This window comes from Diadema antillarum, unplaced genomic scaffold (genome assembly GCF_040938485.1).
Source record: "Diadema antillarum isolate AM-2024a unplaced genomic scaffold, OU_Dant_1.0 seq00000107_RagTag, whole genome shotgun sequence".
In the NCBI taxonomy this organism is placed as follows: Eukaryota; Metazoa; Echinodermata; class Echinoidea; order Diadematoida; family Diadematidae; genus Diadema; species Diadema antillarum.
Window position 1 is genome coordinate 123,332 of NW_027271193.1, and position 7,659 is coordinate 130,990.

Sequence of the window (7,659 nt, forward strand, 5' to 3'; positions counted from 1 at the left end):
ACGTGAAACCATCAAACGTTACAAAGATCTGTAATTCCGCAATCAATATGACAGAAACACATCTGAACATATTTTTATACATGAGTTGACATTTCAATAAAAACCAGTGGATAGTGCCGATGTTACATAATCTAGAGAAAATGGAGGAAACAGCTCGAAGGAATTCAACTCTGTTTAAGAATTTATCAACCTGAATGTATGCCAAATCTTAGGAACCGTGTCTATTAAAATGGTGCAAAATAAATTTCGCCAGTACTTTACAATCATTTATTTGATAAGACATATCAATTAATGTGAAAGATAATTTCGTCGTATGAGAGATTACCTTGAGATAATCTTTCCCTGTGAACTTGAGTGAAGCAAGTGAATCCATGTTCGTGCTCTGTGAAGCAGCATCCATTCTGCTTGGTCTTGGATTCCGCTTGGTCGATCCGGTCGGTTCTGGACTTGAGGAACCACTGGATGATGCATTTGTTGAAGCAACCATCTGCTTAGTTTCGTCAAAGTACAGATGCCTCTTGGAGCCAGCAACACTAAAGTCAGTATCGGTGGAATGAATGGATGACGTCGGAGATAGTTCGGGACTAGTACCAACGCCAATGCTTGTTGTGTGAACGGATTTTGTCGGGGAAGTTGAATTGGAATCAGGACTTTCGGTACCAGGTCCAACAGCTGCATCGATCAAGATTTTAGATGATGGTAGGGGTGGTTTACTAACAGGAGGGGGTGTCGTCTGAGTCCGACTTTCAACCACTGAATGCGTCTGTGCAGAGGAAGAGACCATTTGTCCACACGCTATCACGGTGCTCTCTGAGGCACTTGTGCTATCTTCAGGACTAATCGAGCTCCCCACTTCCAAATAGAGGCGCTCTTTGCTGGAGCTTTTTGCACTAGGAGGCGAGGGATCTTCAGATATAGAGTCTGGCCAAGAAATGTTTGCAAATTCCTCGAAACTAGAACCCATTTCTGTAAGTACTGAACGGTATTTGGTACGCCCCTCCGCTCCATCATCGGGGTCTGCTTCAACCTGTGAATGTTCCATAGGGAACATTGTTTCAGGGAAAGTACGTTTAGACATCCACTGTTTTGGTGTTAAAGGAGGAGAGAATTTTAAGCTGGGTGATATCGGACTTGTCCGTGGAGATGATATATCAAATCGCTTGTTAGGGCTTGTGATTCTCGGTCGTTCATAGGAGCGAGCATCTTTCGTTGGCGTTCTTGGGGATTCTAAAACACCGATGTTGTCAAGCTTCTGATTTGAAGTTAGATCAATATCAAGTGGGGGCCTTGCTGAAGACTGCTGCGAAAACTCCTTTTCTACAGTTGCTGCTACTGGTGCAATATGTTCACGTGTTAAAGCGGAAGACAGTGATTCAAATGTCTGATCTGTTGACAGGTCAGATGTGTCATCGGATGCCGAAGCATCCTGCAAATGCTGATCCTTGCGAGAAAGCCTTTGTTCGCTTTTTCCAGACGCAGTGTAGCGATCATCACTTGGTGACATGTAATCAGGGCTCTCTTGGGTATCCTCGGAAGTTTGTTCTTGAATAGTTGTGAGAATATTCACGCGATCTCGTTCCCTTTCCTCGCGACTTTCATATTCCTCAACCTCATCGTCGTCCTCTTCCAACTCTTCTTCTTCTTCTTCCTCGATGTAATAATCATCGACCTCCTCTTGTTCTTCCATGACTGTTGCAAGTCCTTCCTCTTTGATTCGATACGGGGAAAGGTGCTCCACTACTTCATGCTCAATACCGATGTCTTCCATTATCACGTCTTCCATGTAATCAGTGTAATCATCGCCGCTATCAAAACTCGAATACGAGCGATCTTCCGTCATGTAGTCCTGGTCTTCGTAGTATTCGCGGTTGATTTCGTCCTCCGAGTCGTCAGCAAGAGAAGTACACTCGGAAGACAGCTGGTCAAACGCAAGATCTACGGTGGGACTCTCCCCTTCGACATCATAAATGGGTGAAAGGGGCGTGTCTGACGATTTTTGACGTTTTCGTCGGGAATTACTATTCGCATGCTTCTGACCTATCACTGGAACTCTGCCTCCCAGCCCGACTTTCGTGAGATCTTCGACAGATATATATTTGGACTCTGCTCCCTCACTGGTCGGTGGCCAGAGAGGGGGAATGTCATTAAGGTTATCACCACCTATCGCCCCCAAATCTGTCAAACCGGGTAAATCTGATAGGTCTTCGGAAACCTGCTTCGGTCGATCTCCGAGGAGAGTCTTCCTAACTCTTCGAGACTGATCAGCTTTGATTTCACTGTCGCTTAAACTCTCATAGTCTGTTGGTGTAATATCCGGTCGTCTTCTAAGATTAAAATGGCTGTCATCCAGTGATCCTTGTCTTGGAGGTCTTTCTTCAGACTTTCCTCGTTTCAACCGCTCCATTTGTGACACTGCGGGGCCAATATTTCGCTCTTCTTTTTCCACTGCAATTGATTCTGCCATACTATCTGCCTCTATGTGATGCGGATTGTGCAAAGTGTAATCTATCTCGTCCTTCCTGGTAGACGTTGCATAAGGTTGTGACTCTATATGCTCCTCCGTTTTCATCGACACATGCTCAAAAATTGTCTCTGTCATATCACTTGACACCGGGCTTTCCTTTGCTGAAGTCAACACAAATGCAGCCACGGGACTGCCTCTGTCTGCTGTAAGAGTCAGAATGGGCCTGTGAATCTTGCTATTTTGCTCCTCTTCAAGCCGATGCGAGGGGCTCTTGTCCACTTTGTCCATCCCTGGAAGTCGAGATGGATTATCATCATGTTCTTTTATAGACGGAAATAGTTTCCTCTCTGGAGAAGCTTGCTCAGCCATTGCTAAAAGCTGCCGCATCATTTCTTCATCGTCAATACTTCCTTCTTCATGAGCCATGATAATTTCCTTTCTACTTGGGGATGAATATTTCCTTTCATGTGCTCTAATGTTTCCACTAGTTTTGCTCGAACGTTCGTCTAAGTCGTCCGCAGAAGGCTTCCGTGGTGCTGAGTGAGGATTACCTTTAGTCCTATCTGAGCTATCTTTAGTTGTAGCCACTGGAGTGAAACCTATGTCAGCACTTTGGTCACGAGCTGTCACTTCCGACCTCTTTGATGCTACTTGGAAGCTATGGAGGAGTTTATTTGTGAACCGTGGCTCAAACTGAAGGCTACATCAATGTCGGGTTGTTGCACGGACCCCATTTTCCTCTGTACTTCCCCCGTCTTTCTCGTCACTTCCCTGCCTCCCTGCGTTTCCATTCCTCGAGGATTTTGCATGCTAGGTTTGCTTTGCGAAGCCGGCGTGTCGGACTTTGACGAGTCGGTCAAAGTATATTTTTCCTTTTCAGCCGTCTCAATAGGCTGAAATTGCTGAGAGTTCTTCGAATCGTCTTCTTGACGATTCAAATAATGAATACTTGTCCTTTCTTGAACGCGAGGTTCTCTAGCTGCAGAATCTCGAAAACCATCTGAACTTGCCACATCTTTCACTAGGGATCTCTGACTGACAGGCGCCCCTTTTGTTGGTCCCTTTGTAACGGAATCTTGAAGGCGTTGGGAGTGACTACCAGGGCTAGGCTTTGACGCTGACTTCGAATCGTCTCCAGTCGACTTTTGCACCTGAAATCCTTCTGTCGGTTGGCTGACTACTACAGAGGAACCACTGGGGATGGGAGACGAGTGAGCCGATTCGGCGGAAGAAGGCGAAGAACGAGCGCCGTTTCTTTGGCTTTGTGAACCTGTGTTTAGTGAGAAAAATAATAATGAATAACATCTACATTGTCGTATAAACTGAGTCGCTATTTTAGCAGCAGGATAGCTACTATCTACCAAGCATAAGTATGCACTTGATGAACTGCAACTGTGGTTGCATGCAAAAGTAATTTGGTTGAAACGAAAAGTCAACTGCATTGTTTCGAAAAACTTTGCCTACGCTGTCCAAGCTACAGTTACAGTATATTTATGTACTGAATAGTCCTTTTAAATTCTTGATTTGCGTGGTGCAATATGCTAATATTATGTAAGGTGGGAAATCAGCAAAATCAAACGTATATTCATCTTGGGCTATGCATTAATGCAAAATAATGATAATGATAATAATAATAATAATAATAATAATAATAATAACAATAATCATAATTTCACAAACCTTTTTGAGGTGAGGACCTTCCCGACTCAATTGATGATACGGATGACTGCAGTCCATTACCTCCATGCGATTTGAGTGCTGAAGTAAAAATAAACAAGACAGAAACAAGAAAACAAGAAACATAAAGAAGAAAGTAACAAAGATGTGCTTTTCTGCCTTTTATATTGTATTCATATTAAATTTATAATATATCATATCATATTTCTGCAGTTCTAATGCAGTCATATCTGTCAGGATTCAATTCAATTCAATTCATTTTTTTTCATTCTTCTTTTTCCAACAACAAAACATAACACAGAATAAATCAGGAATTATGGCTCTGTAAACATATACATGTACTTCGACTTTGCAAAGGATAAATGATACAAATGTAGATATGCATGCATACTGGCAAAAATACAGAGTTATACTTCAGTTGAGAAAAAAAAAAGGAATTGAGAGGTCCACTAAAAAGCAAGCTTGTGTATTGTGAACCACTTAAAAAAAAAATCTTATGACAATAATTATTTGTAAGGGCTTGTCCTCAAACTTGACATCCAAGTACGTAGATCATGCCAGACCAACCTCTCAAAAAATAACTCGGCTTTTAAGAGGATTGTGATTTGCTTCCTTTTGACACAGTATAACAGCTCACACCTCTGGGGTCTCACTAAGACAATGATGTATTCAATACACAAAAGATACAGAAGCTCTTATGAAAAACAGTAAAGACATTGAACACTAGCCTCTACCAGTCCAGCATACTACAGAGCTCTGTGTCATGTTGAGTCTCGCGCTATCTAATCGAAATGAATATACAGCAGTGATACCAGTTACGTAAGACTAATTGATATAGCTGGTGCTTACAATGATTTAAAACGGAAATAGCAGCACCTAATCAGTGTGCAGAACTTAATTACGTCTTACCTATGAATTTTTGGTTCCTGTTTTGCTGTATTTTTATTGATATTTATTGTTGTCCCGGTGTTTTTTTTGTTGTTGTTGTTGCTTCCGGTTCCATGAAATGTTAAGATGGGGCCGAAATGTTATGCATAGGCCTACATTGCGTAATATGCGTACAATTCCAACGTAGGAACAAGTCCCGTGGATCTGATTTCCTCAGACTGTTCACTGTTTTTTTTTTTTGCATATTTTGAAGGCTTAAAAAGCATCCGTATATAGTATTATGACGTAAAATATGAGTGATGTGACAATGTGTACTTCAACATAATAGATCTGGCATGGGCACAGTAGTGGTGGCGGGTCAGTGAATGTAAGCTATTCTTTTTTGAGTGTCAGTGCATTTGCAAGCAAGATTAGTCATAACAGATGTCTGTACACATTATCAAGAGAGCTATTTATACTGTAGTAGTTTCAACTGGACACAAAATATGGCCCCTGTCTACATGGTCTACCACAAGTTACACGGCAAAACTTATAAGCCCATTGACGCCGGGACATGGTGGGCCCCAGGTACAAAGAAGTGCAGGACACAATTTGCGAATTTATTATGCAATAGGTTAGTGATCGAACGACGTTCATGTAACGACAGAACAGAATTTCATTATGCAGGCAGAGAAATGGTGACCCCCGCGTGGACCATTCAGATGAGTAAAACTACTGACCATCCAATCAGTATAGCCTGTGTCCACACGGGCGAAATGGCAGACCGCAGAGCACCTTACTCCTTCTTCCATTCCCTAGACCGATATTTACATTCATGGCACGCATCACGCGCAAACAATGCGTCAACGATATGGGAACGGGGGAGGAAAAGATGTGTATAATCGGTCAGGGGGGAGTTCCACTAGTCACCATTCGTAGCTCGCCCACTCCATGTCTGTATATGCGACTTTAAGTCTTACACTCTTACTTGTCAGGGGCTGCCCCACGCAATCAGCAAAAAGCTGATTTACTCCATCATCGATTGACCCGCTTTACAAAGATGTTATTTGCATACTATTATGAATTGTAGTAGCCTCAATCTAGGTCCAAATCCATCGACTCATACTTAAAGCGCAGTAATAGTGCTTCCTCGCACAGCAAAGGAGAAAAAAAAAATGTTTGTGCAAAGGAGAAAGAAAGTGGTGTTACCATAAATCTCACTCACCAATCTTAAAAGAATATGTTACAGGTAGGATGGGATTAGAATTCACGTCTGGAACATAGCGGATTTTGATCAGATTTGGCGCCAAAACAAAAAGCTTAGGGATTAGTGACAGGGCGATGCGCTGTACACTAAAGCATCAGGAGTTGCACCGTTTATCGAATACCGCATAAAAAATCCTGGGTAGATTTTTTTTTTTTCAAGCTATCGCACCCGCTTTGCCTGGGGCTGTTTATGGTAATTCAGCCCCGCCCGTTTAGGTACGTTCCGTATTGAAGGTTGCCATAGCATCGGGAGTTATATCACAGACAGCGAATATCTGCATAATTCTTACATGGGACGACATGCATTTATGTGCATGCGGGCATGATCTGTACAGCCATTAACAAAATCCACTCCTATATACGACTTTAGAACATCAGTTTTGGTATTTACGACATACGGAGTTGTTTTTGAAGATGATACCTTTTTTCAACGTAGCCCAAGATATTTTTTTTTCAAAGGAAGATCGTTGAAAGATAATCTATATCAAAGTCTCAATCTCCTCCTCCACCACACCACACAACCCACACACAAATGTAAAGGATTTTTTTTTCAGTTATCTCACCTAGATCCTATATTCGAAATAGTTATTCTCCTGTTAGATGCTGATGTGATACCTTGGGTGAGTTCAAAATCATAAGCTCAAAAGATGAGAAATAAACATGTTTTTTCTAGGCATGACCGCATGACAACACACAATGCCAAAAAAGTCATCGTCTTCTTGAAACTCTTCTTTTACACACCCGTTGGCGCTTGAAATATATCTAAATTCCAACTCATTCACTGTTATTCAAATCTATAATAAGTAGTGGAAAGTTACATTATTACCTGATGTTGTGTGTCACTGGCAAACGTGGAAGTAATATAAAATTTGCTTACTAGTCATATCGAATAAATTTTATTAGACTTTTTGTGATAACACGTGCTGTCAGTACCAATCAATATCCAAAGAGTTTTTAGAGACTATCCTGTAATAGAAATACTTCGATGAGAATGCTGACTGCATGGCAAACGCTACTACAATGCATAGTGTTGCTGCCCAAAATGCAGTCATTATAAAAAGAAAAAGAAAAGGAAAATGGGGAATACTGTAATTAGGAGCATAGTTTGCAGTGAAATATTCCATTGAGATTACAGATTCTTTTTTTTCCGAATGTGCCAGGAAATTTATTGGTTGCACCATTGGCATAAAAGGATATAACAACGATGACTTTGATAGCTGAAGGGTGCTGATTTATCCATAATTAATTTGGGCACTGTCGTAAGAAGATTAACTTCAGATATTGCATTGATGTGCAAACAACATTGTGCGGGGATCAAAGCACTCTGACTGTTTAAATGATATGGTTCATATAGATTTTAACAGGTGGTTGTGAATTGGTTGAAT

At 41.5% G+C, this 7,659-nt stretch overlaps 1 pseudogene; it reads right to left on the minus strand.

Moving 5' to 3' along the window:
* LOC139726980 (uncharacterized) overlaps window positions 1-4,179 on the minus strand; it is a 29,257-nt pseudogene extending 25,078 nt beyond the window's left edge.
* Between the last annotated feature and the right edge of the window lie 3,480 nt (window positions 4,180-7,659).